The sequence below is a fragment of the Camelus bactrianus genome, chromosome 6, assembly GCF_048773025.1.
Source record: "Camelus bactrianus isolate YW-2024 breed Bactrian camel chromosome 6, ASM4877302v1, whole genome shotgun sequence".
NCBI classification, from domain to species: Eukaryota; Metazoa; Chordata; class Mammalia; order Artiodactyla; family Camelidae; genus Camelus; species Camelus bactrianus.
Window position 1 is genome coordinate 33,549,527 of NC_133544.1, and position 16,504 is coordinate 33,566,030.

The 16,504-nt window shown below is 39.9% G+C and overlaps 1 non-coding gene across 1 annotated transcript; it reads left to right on the forward strand.

Annotated features, from left to right (window-relative positions):
• Positions 1-12,989: 12,989 nt before the first annotated feature.
• TRNAT-UGU (transfer RNA threonine (anticodon UGU)) lies at positions 12,990-13,063 on the forward strand. Its single transcript has one exon. It is a non-coding gene; the product is annotated as a tRNA-Thr (tRNA).
• Positions 13,064-16,504: the final 3,441 nt, after the last annotated feature.

A 16,504-nucleotide genomic window follows, 5' to 3' on the forward strand; every position in this document is an offset into this window, starting at 1 on the left:
CTTCACAGAGTAGGTGTTCTTTTAGTAAGAAGGAAGGGGAGAATGAGTATTTGATAGGCAGGTGGCAGGCTAATAGGTATTGGATGGGTAACTAAACGTCTCATCTGTGAAACCCTTAGTTCAACAACCCTTTCTAACCTTATCAGTGCTTTGTGTCTATTCCTGTATTTTTTGGTTATTATAAATATTCTCTGTAATTTTTTTTTTAGCATTGTTTCTCTTTGCGACAGTGCTCTGTTGAAGTCTCTGAAGCTCACGTGTACTCACACACTGAAGGATACTAGGAGACTGCATGTTACTCTTGTTCAGAATTGTATTTTACATATTTAGGCCATGGCTGGACCAGTGGTGTGCTGGAGCCTGCTTTACTGTCCCCTAAGAGTTGATTGTTAAATTTTTAGGAATTTTTCAAACTGGCTATTAAACATAGTCATCATTAAAAACTAATTTATGTAAACTTACAATGAAGTAAATTATATTAATAACAAAGGAAAAAACTTATTACTTCTTAGTTATTTTACTCTGTAATTATACCTATGCTCTTGGGATTATTTGTATTTATTTTATCTGTCTGATGAAAATTAGATAACAGCATTTAATTTTCCCAATTCTGCATTTAATGACATCGTGTTGGTAGCTGGAAGGGGCCATGGTGGGAGTACTTGTACCATGGAAATCAGCAAACACGGCAAATTAAGGCTTGAGTTATTATTTTGTTGATTGTCTGTCTAGACCTAAGAAACCGATGGAGGAAAGGCTAATAAAGCAGATTAAACTTATGTGTGGTGATTTTTAGCTGCTTCATCATGAATAGCACACACAAAAAAGGAGAAAGCTGAAATAACTGGTCCAAAGCTGACTCAAAGCTGCCCTTTCCTTGGCCTTCTAGTTGCGTAACATAATAAAATTCCTAATGTTTGGACCTCTTCTAGTTCGATACTCCATTACTTGCAGCTAAAAGGATCATAATGGATTCAGCTGCTCTTCTGACATGAAGGTGATGATTCTCGGAACCCATTGAGTCCTTTATCCATTTAATAAATACTAATTGAACATGCATGTGCCAAGCATGTGCTGGGTGCTGAGGTTACAGTGGAGAAGAGCACAGATATGAAGCTGACATCATGGAGTGTTGTAAAAATGGAGAAACTTAGTGTGGCTGGAGCCTAGCTGAGGAAAGGAGAAGAGTACTGTGGGACGCAGTTCGAGAGAGAGGCAGGAACCAGGTTATGCACGGTATTGTCAGCCAGGTTTTGAGGATTTTGAATTTTATTCTGAGAGGGGTAGAAAACATTGAAGAATGTGAAACGAAGGAGACTTGATCAGATTTGAAGTTTTAAAAGGACATGCTGGTTTCTGCAGAAGCACTGAAGAAAGTCTAGAGTAGAGGCAACTGTCTACGCTAGTGCAGTGAGAGATGAAGTGGGTTTGAATTAGGGTGGTAGCCATAGAAAAGGGGATAAAGATGGGGCTTCAGGTTATAATTTAGTGATAGAGTCATTTGGACATGATGAGCAGTTGGATCTGGGCAGTAAGGTAGAGATCACTGTGAAAGTTGACTCCCAAGTATCTGGCAGTAGGTGGATAATGGTGCAACTTTTTGGAAAAGAAATGCTAGAGGAAGAGTACATTGAGCCAGCATAAGATACAAGAGTTCAGTTTTGGACATGTTAAACATGAGATAACTAAGAGACATTTAAGTGGAAATTTTAAGAAAGATGGAGATGTAAGTCTGGATCTCCAAAAAGGAGTCTGACAACTAAACACATGCAGTTTCAAGGTGTCTGCTCATCGGGTCTTTAGCCAGGAGATCTTCAACAACAAAGAGGAGCAACGTTAACAGGGAAGTGAGCTTATGCTCTCAAGTCTCGTTGTGGTAGGCATCTAAAAATGCGAAGTAACCTGCATCTGTATGTCACAGACAATCCTACTGACACACCTTCACAATACATTCCAAACTCTATTTCTTTTACCCATCTTCACTGCTACCAATATAATATTTCAACTGGGCCAATGCCACAGACTCCTAATATCTCTTGGTGGAAATGAACAAGGCAATTAGATGTATGTTTTTGGGAGTCAGGAGAGAATCTGGGAGTAGAGAGGTAAATGTAGAGTCTTTGGAATAAGGCAGGAGTCAGTAGATAAGGGTTCAGGGTAGGGAGTATTCTAAGAAGGAAGGGAATGTGTGAAAGTACAAAAGCATAAGGTAGTATTGGTTTCGGGAACTAAAAGTTAAAAAAGGAAACTAACCTTGAGTAGTTAGTCACTGAAATCAGCGCTTACAGCATAGAGAGAACAAGTCATCTGCTTACGATTTACACAATTTGTTCTTTAAATATATTATGATATATTGTTATTTAATCAGTATGGCTTAAAATATATATGGGTTGGGCACATAGTTCGGGGTGGATGGAAGAGATAAGACTGATACAGGGGCAAGTGTGTGGTCAGTCTTGTATGCTACATAAGGTATTTTAGATTTTGTGCTGTAACTCAATTTGCTTGAACCCATGTAAGAGGAGGCTTTGATGATGGTGAGAGAAACACATTAGTTCAAATTTGACAAATAATTATTGAGAACCTATTATGTAAGCCCTGGGTGGTACAAAACGAGGCCAGACTCGGCTCTGACCTTAGAGATGATCGTCTGGTAGGGAAATGAGACATGCAAACTAATAACTACATTATGAGGTGGGATGTGAAGCCTGAGGGCTATAAAGTCAGGAAATGTGGGGAATAAAGATGTTCCAGGGAAGGTGGATGGAGACTGATGGGCTTCTGTGAGCATGTGAGTGCATTTGTTGCCTGTGCAAAAGGAAAAAGGGCTGAGATTGTCTTAGAGCGTGTGGTGCATTCAGAAAGGGGTGGAGACAGAACTTGTGAGGAAATGAAAGTTGCTCCACCATATCCAACAAAGATTCAGATTTAAAATGGATAAATTAGAGTAAGATTAACTATGTTACCAAGTGATATCTGGCTGTATGAAAGAAACTCACTGTAGAATAAATAAACAATGCTCTCCTCAAAGACAAGAGAGAATTTCATTCAAAAAATATTCTTTATACAACTCTCTAGCCCTCACTTGATGCAAGGTCTGTCTGTCAACTCCACGCACGTCTCTAGCACTTTGTCTTCTCTTTTGGTGCACATGACTCTACTGCTACATCTCATTTCCTGAACCTGTAAACTGTATCAACCCCAAGGCAACCAGGGGCACACACAAAGCAGAATAAAAATGTAGGTAATGAAAAGAGATTACTAGCCTGACAGGTAGTTCGGGCGACTGCTTTGTGGGAAGCCGATCACTCTGCTTTATAAGATAAGGTCATTGTGTAACGTCGGTCAGGGTCTGCCCACGGGAGGCAAACTGCTTTTATCTGTGCTGCTGTTGGTTGGCAAACCATTAGACTGATTTTTGTGTTTGTTTGTTTATTAATTCTCCATTAAATCTGGATAATACTATAAGCATAAAGCAGCAAGCTTAAAATTAGAAAAAAAAATTGAATTTACTCTGAAATCATGGCAATGCCTTGTAAAAAAGAAGAAACCAAAATTTTTATGTCAAAGCTAGTCATTTTGCTAGAAAAATTTGGGACATTCATAAGGTAAAACAAAAAAGTTTTAGTTTTATTTTGATAGTCTGAAATTCAGAACAAATGAGGAAAAAAGAAAATCTAAAGCTCTTAATACTCATTTAAAAATGAGTCTGTTTAAAAAGTGCAAAATTAAGACTTGCGTTCTGATATAGTGTGCTTTTTTAAGAATACAGGTCTACACCTCTCCCCTGTTCACCGTGAGCTTCATAGATTAGAGGTACACTGTATTGTGTGGGCTCATGTGTGTGCATGTGTTTAAAGCTTTTGCTTAATTGGATTTTTTTGTACCAATCTTACAGGGGGATTTGTGGAATCCTTTCCAGATATAATATTGCATTATTATAAAAGCTTTACTCCTCTTATCTTTGTGGGCAGAGGGTCAGAATGGACTGCATATGAGGATTAAAATCAGCCTGCCCTGGAGCCAAACAAACCAGGATGGATTACACAAAACATTTTAACAAATGCTGGAGGTCCTGGCTTGCCTTTATCTCTGACCTCTGAGATGTCAGAAAATGTTCCAAGGACATCATTTGGAGGAAAACAGAAATCAGATATAAAATTCCATCAGCCATGAAGGCTGAGCTTATGTAAAACGTTGATCTTAGTTTCAGGAACCACTTACATGCTTTAAAAAGACAGTAGTAATATTCTTGGCTCTTCCTGCATGGGTGAGATGGGGCACCCCAAGGCTCTGCCCTGTGCTTTGCTCTCCCCCTTCTCTTTCAGAGGCGCTCATTGCCCTTCCCTGGTTGCCTTTGGAACCTGCAAGTGAGGGTCTGGGCAGTTCCAGCCACACTTCTGAGCTCGCCTCGCACCCTTGGAGGTGCATCCTATTGCCTAGGTTCTCTGATTGGAAATTCTGGAACTGCCTTTCATTCCCTGTGGCACTGGATTGTTACTGCTAAAGCTTTTGTGGGAAAGTAGTAACTTAAGAGTATATTAATAGCATGGTTTGGGATTAATATAACACTTTTTCTTTAAAAATGTTGTAACCTAAGAACTGTATTGCCCTGCCAGTGCCCCTGGGGAATTAGCAGGAGCACCTCTTGCTCCCTCCATTTGAAGAGACAGATGTTTTCTGTGTAATTAAAGCATTAATGGGCTGTAAGTAATTAAAGTGTTAGTAAGAGTCAGTTAAAAAAAAGCAAAAACCCAAACTACAGTGAGAAGCATCTGACTTTTAAAGTAGGTAGAATAATTTACAGAAGTGAGAGAAATAAACCCCTATCCAGGAGCTAATGGGGAGAAGGAAAGAAAGGAAAGGAAAATGGGCCTCTGTCCTCTTCTTCTGGACATAAGCATCAGGGAACCCAGGGAAGCTGGTCCGTTATCAAGCAAAGCACATTAATGACTCTTAGAAAAGGAGTGACATGCACAAGACAAGCCACAGGGAGCGCAGAGCTAAAGTGTTCTGCAAATTAAAGAGGGGATTGAGTTTCCAGAGGATTCCTGAGGGAGGAGAGCTTGGGACGCAGAAAAGCATAAAGTCTTTAGGGAATAGCTAATGTTCAGATTTTGTTTGCCACATGGTACAAGGTACTTCATGCCTTGTGCTTTGGGTAGAAATCATACAAAGGGGGCCGTGTTCTTTCTCTGACACAGACTTGGGAGGACAGAGCAAGTGTGAGTAGAAAAGACAAAAGCAACCTCTTTTACCACTTCCCTCTTCCGGTCATGCCTCACTCAGGAAGAATCCTTGATGAGGATGGGCAAGGGAGCCTGCTTCCCCAGTGCGGGGGTCCCGAGGCGTCCTCCTGATCTCTAAGGGCATTGGAGTTGTACTTGGCTGTGGATGCCAGCTTGTTAGGCATTTTCAAAGGGAATTCTAGAAATAGTAGTGAAGTGCATACATACTTAGAGAATAATCTTTGGAGCCACCCTGACCTGGGTTTGAATCTTGGATCTGAATATTCATAAAATCTGTATGACTATGGATGGATTTTAAGACTTAAAAAAAATGTTTGACTCCTCATGTATGAATTAGGGGTAATGGTCCTTGCCCCAAGGTGTTGTACTGAATTGTATCGTATTTGTCAAGGAAGTGGCACTGAGCGTGGTACATGGTAGGTGTGTGAGACCTGGTACGGCCTCTTACACTAGCGTCAACAGATTGAGTTTTTATAATGAAACTTCAGAATGCGCTAAAGTTGAGGCAGGAGGAGTCATGAAGGTGCCTCACCCATTTCTCCTCCCCTCACTTCCCCCCTTTTTAACCTTCATTACCTTCTATTCTTCCTGCTCTAACTCGCACTGGGATGATGTAAGAATTGAAGTCGGGAGATAGTTCCAGATGGGTAAGGAATTGCTAGCAGAGAGCAAAGAGGAAAAGAAATGCAAAGAGGGGTGCTTAGCAGCAAAGAGGAATTCCCTTGGTATTCTGGTCAAGACAGCACTTCTTGTGCTCATTTGGTTGACAGAGAGTGATGCTCTGAGGGCACCTCCGTGTAACTTTGTCTCAGGCACTTCAGTTTTCTAATGGATGCTTCCCACAGTTGTCACTCCCAGACTTTAGGGGTGGTTGGAGGTAGGAGGAGGGGTTGGCCCATCCTGTGGTTATTGGGTCCCCACTGCAGCTGGCTGATCACAGGTTGGCCCAGTTAATTTAATGTACAAAACACTTCAGGAGGGAATGTGGCATCCCACGGCACGTATTCTGTCCAGGGTGCCTGGCCCCTTTCTGCTCGGGGCAGCCAGTTCCTAACATCTCTGGGTCCTGAAGTGTATGTTCACAGAGGTTTCATATGGTTTTTGGTCTTCTGAGTTCTGTTAACCTCTTTCTGGTGTCTGGGCATCTCCAAGGCTCGGTTCAAGGATGAGAAGCCAACCCTCTGCATGTGTCATCCTTTCCCCCAACTCCCTTAGAAAATGTTCTTTTTTTTTTTTGCATCTCTGATTCTGTTCAGATGTTACTCAGCCTATTAGACAGTTTAATTTTGTAACAGGCCTTTTGAATCTGAATCAGTCTACTCAGTATTGTGGAACCTTGGTTACACAGATTAGATGGGAAGAAAAGGCGACGCTGATTTAAGATAAGGAGAAACTCCACTAGGTGCTTACTCTGTGCACTGGGGAGTTATTTTATAACTTGTTAAAAACATATTTTAAAAAGAACTTGCAAAGTGACCCAGAGTATAATTTGAGAAAATGGCAGTGTCAAGCTTATCACTAAACTCTCTAGGATGGGCATCATCAGAATCATAGAGGTAGAGATACTACATATTTTTATTTTAAGATTGCAGTATAGTATTCTAGATACAAGACAGGATAAGAGTTAGTAAGAGCTTTTGTTGCAACATGCAAACAAACTGTCTTGAGAGGTGGCAGAGGTGAAGGATGTCGGCAATTTGACTAATTCTGTTTCCTTTCCTGAGGGAGGATTTGATCATCTGAAGGCACTGTGTGAAGGAAAACACTGTAACTGCAAATCATGTCTTTATGAGAAACAATGAAAAACCTTTTCAAATCAGTTTACTTGCTACATCAGCTTCTTTGTGCTATGGAACTTCAAAATGTAATTACTGGGCCAAGCAAAGACAATGAATTAAAAAAAAAAAAAAAAGCCATACAACCAAGACAGTCACACTCCTCAGTGCTCCCTTGGTTATGTGTAATCTGCACTGCTTCCACACAATGAACAATCCTTTGGGTTTTCTAAAGCTTTATTAATATTACAGCAAATGAAATATCCTCAGAGAATGATTATTTTCCCTTAATGTGTAATAATTGTTCTGTGCTGGCTTACCATGGCCGCTCTTCTCCAAAGAATTTTGTTATACTTTTGTATATTATATTTGTGATTTTATTTTTATCCTAGGATATTTTAAAATGAGATTATTATATATGCTATATCTGTGCCATTCAAATAAATTTGTGAGACTGGAGAAAACAATATTAAATATTAGCTGGGTCATTTACAAGCTGTGTGGTCTTGATCAGGTTAATTAATATCTTGTACCTCCACTTCTTCATCTGTATAATGTAACACAATGCATGGAGTTTTTTCTTTTTTTTATTAGATTTAAGAGATTTTGAATGTGAAAGTAGTTTTTAAAACATGATGGAAAATATAGTTATTGGTTGTTTTAATTATTTATAAGATAATAATTATTATCATGTGAGAAACAGATTCCAATCATTTACTGAATACTCTGATTTTTAGAGCATTTCTACCTCAACTCAGTGGAATCTTTGAATCAAAATACAGAGAGGTAGAAGTCCTTATTTCTACTTTGAGCTTCTACAGTTAGCTTCCTTTTTATTTCTCAGGAATATACCCCACCAGTGAAGGGAAACTTTTGACAGTACCCCATATACCCTTCGACCTGTCTCCTGGTGTGTCCGTCCTTTACTGTGTACATGCCTGTGGAAACATCTTTCTTCATAAGAGACCTTCATGCTAACAGTTTGTTGACTTCTATGAAATGTACCCAATTTATTTGACTTGATCTGTCACCAAGACTTCTGCTTGGGTTTAAGCCATTATGTCCACTGATAGACTTGCAAACTGTCATTTTGCCACATCTTTGGGCTCTGCATTCGTGGTTTGTGTGGGTCAAGTGGTCCTCCATGTAGTATGTTTATCTGTGGTCACTGTGTAAAGAAAGCACACCAAAGACGCAAGTCACTCATCTGCCTAGAAGGTTAAATGTGGCTCACTCCTTGAGTTTGTTTGTAGGACATATGGTCTTTAAAAGATGTCTGTCTCAGTACCAGTTGCTTTTTTTGGTTCCGTTGACCTCACTCATTTCAGACAGTTTTTGAAAAGCATGTTTATGATTTAAGTTTGTGAACCTCTTGGACTTACAGCAATGCTCTTTTAAAATGACAGAGGCCATCTTTCTGACATGGTTTAAGTCCCTCCAGGCCTGAGTGCAGTGAGAGTCGGAGTAGCCTGGAGACATTGCCTGGCCTAAGTTACATGATCTCCACACTTAACTGGAAAGTGAAACGCTTCACAGCATAATCATACTCTTTCATAGTCATCTTTTATCTTCAATATCGTGACTTTGTAGAACATCTTCTCTGTTTGATCTGTCTGTAAAAAATGTTTACAGATAAATTCCATGTGTTCCTTTTTGGATTTAAGAGGTCCTGTGCTACCAGTTTCAAGTTGATGAAATATGAACTCTTTATCCATGCCTCAAAGCATAATATCTCAAAGAGATGAATTCCTAAGACACACTTTAAACTGAAAGTTATAATTCATTTTTGTAGGAAGACAGTCAGGGGGTATTTCAAATTTAGATTATTTTATTCTGAATTTCTAAATATTCTAAACGGTTTTATATGCACTTGTATGTTTTTTGCCTCCATATAGTCTTCAGTATTATTTCAAATACGAGTTGGTGGCCTACTTTGTGACCTTAATGGTGCCTTCTGTTTTTCTTAGACAAAGGGGACTAATATTCATTGAGTACCAGGTCCTGGGTGCTGTGCTAAGTGTACTGCCTACATTATCTTATTTAATCCATAGAATATTACTGTGAGTAAACATATGATTGTCTTTATTGTATAAATGAAAAAAAAAAAACAAAACAAGAAAAAGAGAGGTTTAGCAACTTGTCCCAGAATAATAGTAAACAAACTAGTATATGACAGAACCTGGATTAGATGCCAGACTCTGAAGTTTATGATCCTTCTACTATACCAGGTGGTGGTAAGAATGTTTTAAAGAGGTCATCCGTTAGCAGAGTGTGCATAAAACTAATGTGTAGATGTGTGTGTCTGTGTATTTAATTATAGCCTGCCAACTTTCAAGTAAAGATTTCAGGTATCTTGGAATCCCAGCATATCCAGAGATCACAATTGCAGAACCTAAATATGGACATGGTCTAGCATTTGCCTGCACTGCTTAGTCAGTGTGGACATGACGTCCTCACATGACTTTGGGAGCAGAGATCTTGCCTTTGGGTGTTTCCCTCTGCTCATTTCTAGTGTAAGGGTATTATTGCTAATGAATGCAATGGATTTAGGAAACTCTAAGTTACTAGAAATTCAGTACCAGTGTTGTCCTGCTGGTGGGACTTTTAAACATTATGGGCCCTAAAGTATATGAAGTTAATTTAATCAGCATGAGATGAAGCCAGTGGTCTAGTTATAAATGTAGAAACCAGCACTCAGGACCCAGTACTGGCAGTGGTTCACACTTCCGTCTCTCTTGGAAGGATTAGGAGTCATGAGTGCTGAACAATGGAAGGATTAGGCCTTTTCATGGTGACTCAGATTTTATGCAGAAGAGGATTTTAATTCCCCAGATGAGTGGAAATGTAGGCTTTTCTCATGGCTCTAAATTAGTAAGGTGGCATATAGATAAAGTAACCTGGACAGTATGTGGCTCTACAAAATTATTAAAATTTACCTTTGCTTGAATGTGGAGGAACTGATCAAGTACAGTATAATAATTTCCTATGGAGGGGAAATTATATATGCATATAGACAGATACAGAGGTAGATACATTGATCCGTCCATTGATTTATCCATCCATCCATCCATCCATCCATCCATCCATCCATGTGAAACGTAAGAAAAATTAACAGTAGATAAGGAGATTGAAGTTACTTTTCTACAGATTGGAACAACTGTAATAGTAAAATGTAATCAGCAATATCCAGCAATCTGGATTAAAAAAAAAAAAACAAAAACAAAACCCTCAGTACTTGCAATGTATCCAATAAGGAATTATTCTGGCTTTGGGCTTGTATTTTTACATCAGGAGAACAATGGTATCCATATCTTCTCGACCTTAAGAGTCAGGAATCAGAAGTTCTACTTTAACTCCTTTAAGTTTCCCTGCATGTGAAATAAAAGGGTGAACTGGAAGATCTCTGAGATCTCTGTGAGCAGCTCAGGATAAATGGATGGGAAGAGCTAATTTTTTAATCTGACCTATGTTTGAATTCTGGCTTCATTCCTTTCTAGTTATATAACTCCTCTGTGCCTTGAGTTTTGCCTGTAAAGTGAGAGTGTAATACTATTTTGTATGATTGATGGGAATATTAAATTAAAATAACAAAAATGGCTTAGCGCACTTTTGTTCTCTTTCTACAACTATAGGGACTAATTTAAATACTAAAAGTTAGCTATTATTCTTGCTCTTTATTTTAATGGTTCAGATGAAACTGGTAAAAAGTATTGTGAAGGAAAAGCTGGGCTGGTCTAACAAGATAACTCACAAGTCTAGGAATGTGAAGGAGAGGCTGGGCTGGGCTAACAAGATAACACACAAATCTAAGTATTGGAATACTGATCTGAGTTCTGCTAGACTAACTTGTAAATCTAGGTTAATTAGTGTTGGTTTGCTGTTCATGTTTTTCCCTAGCCAGCTGGGTTTTCAAAGATACATATCTGGCTTTGGAATGTTGGTTTGCTGCCTTCCTGCCTCCACTTTTGTGATGATAATGCTGCTAAAGCTGTTCCATGCCTATTGGCCGAATACCCCGAGCTTGTACTTTACCCTATAAAACCTCATGCGCACATCTTGAAGGTGCTCAGAGCTTTGGAGCAAAAGCCCCTCTGAGCCCGCCGGCGTAATACATCTGAGTACTCCAACCCTCCGAGTGGTGCTTGCTTCTTGACTGGCCTGTCGTTTCCGTAACATAACCACAACTTAGTGCAATGCAGTTGTTGTCTATTGGCCCATGTAATATTATACTGTTACGGAAACGACAGGCCAGTCAAGAAACAAGCACCACTCGGAGGGTTGGAGTACTCAGATGTATTACGCCGGCGGGCTCAGAGGGGCTTTTGCTCCAAAGCTCTGAGCACCTTCAAGATGTGCGCATGAGGTTTTATAGGGTAAAGTACAAGCTCGGGGTATTCGGCCAATAGGCATGGAACAGCTTTAGCAGCATTATCATCACAAAAGTGGAGGCAGGAAGGCAGCAAACCAACATTCCAAAGCCAGATATGTATCTTTGAAAACCCAGCTGGCTAGGGAAAAACATGAACAGCAAACCAACACTAATTAACCTAGATTTACAAGTTAGTCTAGCAGAACTCAGATCAGTATTCCAATACTTAGATTTGTGTGTTATCTTGTTAGCCCAGCCCAGCCTCTCCTTCACATTCCTAGACTTGTGAGTTATCTTGTTAGACCAGCCCAGCTTTTCCTTCACAGTTAGGAGAGAAATATTTCACAGGGCGTCTGTGGAAATTAAGTATATAAAACATTTTAAAGTGATTTGTGGATTCCTCCATTCAAAATGTGTTTCCTGAAAGGGTCTGTGTGCTGGCACCACTGCTGGTATACACAGGTCCTGCTCTCAGGAGGCTTAGAGTCTAGAGTGCGGGAGACCCTCATTATTCAAAGAAGCAAACTGAAGAACCACTATACATCCTTCTCTTGGGAGAATCAATCCACGTTGGTTCCTGAGAGATACTGAATATGACATGCTTGTAGCTACCCGGTGGTGAGTCAGGAGTAGTGCCTGTGAAGTGCTTTTGATATGAGGAACTGAAGTTCACTCAAGATCCTGCTTACCCCAGTCTATCATGAGGATATCTGTGAGCTGATAAAGGAAAGCAGCCAAGAACTGAGACCACTTTGGAGACCTGGAGAGACTCTGCCTCTGCTCTGCCACGGTCTCTCTGCTCATGGTATCTTGTTCTCTCTGCTGGTTTTTTTTTTTTTTTTTTTTGCCTCTTAACATTGGTTTTCCATGCCCTACCATGGCCGTGGCAAGATTTCATGGCTTTGTTCCATCTTCTGCTTATTAGCAGCCTTATTATCTTAATAATTTCTAATTAAAATTTCCAAGGGAGGCAACTTGGATCATCTCACCTTTTTGCTCCAGGTCACACTGAAGTCCCTGGAATACTGCTCCTGATTCAGATCCACACTATCCTATCAGCTCCTGGACTGACTCTCAGCAGGAGGGGTGAGTAGGGAAGCCCTGGGGTGTTTACTGTGGTTCACTCAGCATAAAGCCTGGATGAAATATTTCCTCAGGCCATCAGCTTCACATACTCACAAAGCCGCCCTCTGTTAACTCACGTGTCTTCTCAGATACCTGACCTTGGGAACACTGACTTATAAATGCAGTGGTGGTTGGAATATAATGGTCATGCCATTGAACATTAGTACATGGATATTTGGTCTGTAGATTCATCTCTCGTTAGGCAGTGACCACCAATCTGAGCAGCTTTAGGTGTAATGACAAAACTGATGTGCCAAGTGGAGGACCACACATGAGGACAGTAACCTCTCCTAGAACCAGGTTTGTTTTTGGAGTCTTTAATCTCACAGCATATGAGCATGGCCACACTATTTCAGTTCGAATTTGAGAATTAATTTGTTATTGTGTAATATTTGAACTTACTTCTTTCTACAAAAATAATACAGAATAAATAGATAAATAAAATACACATAATAAAAACGGCTTAGGGTTGGGGGTGTATAGCTCAGTGGTAGAGTGCGTGCTTTGTGTGCACGAGGTCCTGGGCTCAATCCCCAGTGCCTCCATTGAGGGATAAGTAAAAATAAATAAATTTTAAAAGTAGCTTTAACCCTGCTACTGAGCAGTAAACACTATTTAAATTTTTATATACATCTTTCCCAAAAGGGGGATGTACAAAATACATGCACTGCTATGTTTATAAAAATGGGATTTTACTGTTTATATTTCTGTAGTCTGTTCACGTACAATATTTATGGAATTTATTTCCATTTCTCTAAATGGTCTTTTGCTATGTCTTTAATGACTAACAGCATCCTGCTGTATGAACAAAGCATATACCTCCTAAAGTGTAAGGCAATTAAATGTAGTTCTTGTTACTATAAGCAATATTGGAATGAATTATTTTCACTAAATATTTGCCAAGCTCCATGAGGACTTCTTGGGGGTACCTGGTGGATTTAGAAGTTGCTGTGCCCAGATCCCCTTTACCAGACTGATGAACTCCCCCCTCCTTCTGTATTTTGGCTGCTAATGACTGACAGCTACCCCCTTTCAGACAGGTAACAGCTCCCTGCTAATGGAAACCTGCTCACTAAAGGGTCACAACTCCAACTGCTGGGGGCAGCTGCAGCCAAAGACTGACTAATATGAGGGGACATAAGACCAATTCTCTGGATTCAAGGTGGGCACCATTCTACAGGGGAGTTTAGGCTCCAGAGCTAACCTCTATCTTTGCTTGACTCTTTTGCTCTCCCAGAACTGTAGCCCTCATTCTCTTCAAAGTTTTCCCAAAGGGCACTCCCTCAATAGGTTATATACGCTAGAATCCAAGACTCTTACTTTGTTTCCAGGGAATATGACCTAAGATAATGATGAATACCCATATAGTATATACAAGAAAGAGGACATGCATAAAGGGCCATTGATTTTTTAAAATTACATCTTTACTGAGAGTAAAATTCATGCACTATATATAAATTTGACCCTTTTAAGGAGATCAAACCAAAGGTTCTAGAATATTCACACATATATGTGACCATCATCACAATTTTGGAACATTTTGTCACCTCAGAAAGAAACCTCTTATGTTTTAGCTATCACCCCTTTACCCAACCATCCTCCCCAGTACTAAGCAAGCACTAATCTACTTTCTCCTTGTCGACTAAAATAAATGTGCAGCCTAAAAGTTGAGAGTTATGTTTTATTTGGCGGGAGGACTCGAGCCGGGATGGATGACAGCCTCTCAGATGGCTCTGAGGGATGCTCTGAAGAGGTAGGGGAGGATCTAGGGTATATAGGAGCTTTACAACAAAGACCAGGTAGTTGGAACAATAAAAGATTACTTGTTATCTAAAGAAAAACAGGCATCTCAAGTTAAAGAATTTAGTACTTTTCTATGTATGGGAGGAAGCAAACATTTGGGCTCATTGAATTCATTCCTTTGATAAGCACCTAGCTATCTAGGGCCAGTATCCTGTCCTTTCTTATTCTGAGTCCCCTCAGAGTGCACCATTGTGAGTGGCTGCAGAGGCTGGGCTGCAGGCTTGTCTTTGGCAGCAGCGGCTGATGACTTGATGGCTTCAACATTCTTTTTTTACTGATACGGATTGCAGTATTTTTTGTTCACATTCTTCAAAAAAAATTTTTTTTTCCCCACAGGGGAGGTTATTTATTTATTTATTTATTTATTTACTTATTTATTTACTTATTTATTTATTTATTTATTTTTAATGGAGATACTGGGGATTGAGCCCAGGACCTCCTGCGTGCTAGGCATGCACTCTACCACTGAGCTATACTCTCCCTCCCAGCACTAATCTACTTTCATTTTCTGCAGGTTTGACTAATTTAGATACAGCATATCAATGAAATAACATATGTGGTCTTTTGTGACTGGCTTCTTTCACTTAGCATAGTGTTTTCAAGATTTATCCATGTTCATATTAAAATTTCATCAATTACCCTTGTTCTTAATCTTGGAGAAAAAGCATTTGATATTTCACAATTATGTATGATGTTAGGGGTCTTAGATGCTCGTCCCTTATGAGGTTAAAAAAGTTTCCTTCTGTTTCTAACTTTGCAGAGATTTATAAGTGACTGTTGAATTTTGTTAAATGTGTTTTCTGCATCTATTTAAATAATCGTGATTTTCCTCCTTTATTCTTTTAACATGGTGAATTGCATCAATTGATTTTTGAATGTTAAACTTACATTCTAGGATAAACTCCACTTGGTCATGCAGTATTTTCCTTTTTGTTTTGCTGGATTCCATTTGCTAGTATTTTCTTTAGGAATTTTCCACGTATGTTCCTGAAGGATATTGGTCTTGATAAAGCTAAAAGAGACAAATTTGAGGCCATGTTATAAGCTTATAGTGCCCACAACTAATGATTTGAAAAGCGGTGAGGAAAGTGTTGAAAGTTTTGACAATTTGTATTGTTACAGAAACGACAGGCCAGTCAAGAAACAAGCACCACTCGGAGGGTTGGAGTACTCAGATGTATTACGCCGGCGGGCTCAGAGGGGCTTCTGCTCCAAAGCTCTGAGCACCTTCAAGATGTGCACATGAGGTTTTATAGGGTAAAGTACAAGCTCGGGGTATTCGGCCAATAGGCATGGAACAGCTTTAGCAGCATCATCATCACAAAAGTGGAGGCGGGGAGGCAGCAAACCAACATTCCAAAGCCAGATATGTATCTTTGAAAATCCAGCTGGCTAGCAAAAAAACATGAACAGCAAACCAACACTAATTAACCTAGATTTACAGGTTAGTCTAGCAGAACTCAGATCAGTATTCCAATACTTAGATTTGTGTGTTATCTTGTTAGCCCAGCCCAGCCTCTCCTTTACATTTCTAGACTTATGAGTTATCTTGTCAGACCAGCCCGGTTTTTTCTTCACATTCCCCCCTCTTGATGCTTTTACAACTCTAGTTGGAGTAAGCATCATCACTTATCTATTGCAGGGGCTCATAATTGGATGCTAACATTTGAAGTTTTATAGCCTCTATCCACTCACTGACAAAGCGGGTCAGGAAGTTTAGGACACAGGGCCCAAACAGCAGAACTGCAAAAATCAGGAGTAAGGGACCTATGAACGGTGCCAGCCAAGAGGTCCAGCCCCAGGGGCCTGTCCATGGGCTCTTATTTAAAATACATTTTCTCTTTTACTCGGTCTTGTAACTCTTGAACCATCTTTTTGACAATTTCTGATTGACTGGCATAAAAACAGCACTCTTTGTTTTAGGAAGAGGCATAGTCCCCTCTTTGGCCGTGAGTAGGTCCAGACCCCTCCTGTTTTGTAAGACCACCTCGGCCAGAGAGTCAATCTGATTTTGTGGAGTTCCCAGGGTTTTTGCTATTTATTGGAGATCGTGGCTGAATTTACCTGTAAGCTGAAAATACAGGTTGGTACATGGACCATTTGTCACCCAGTTCCATGCAGGTGCATTGTGCAGCCAAGGGGAGTGAGGGCATTAGCGTCAGTAACATTAGCCTTTTGATTAT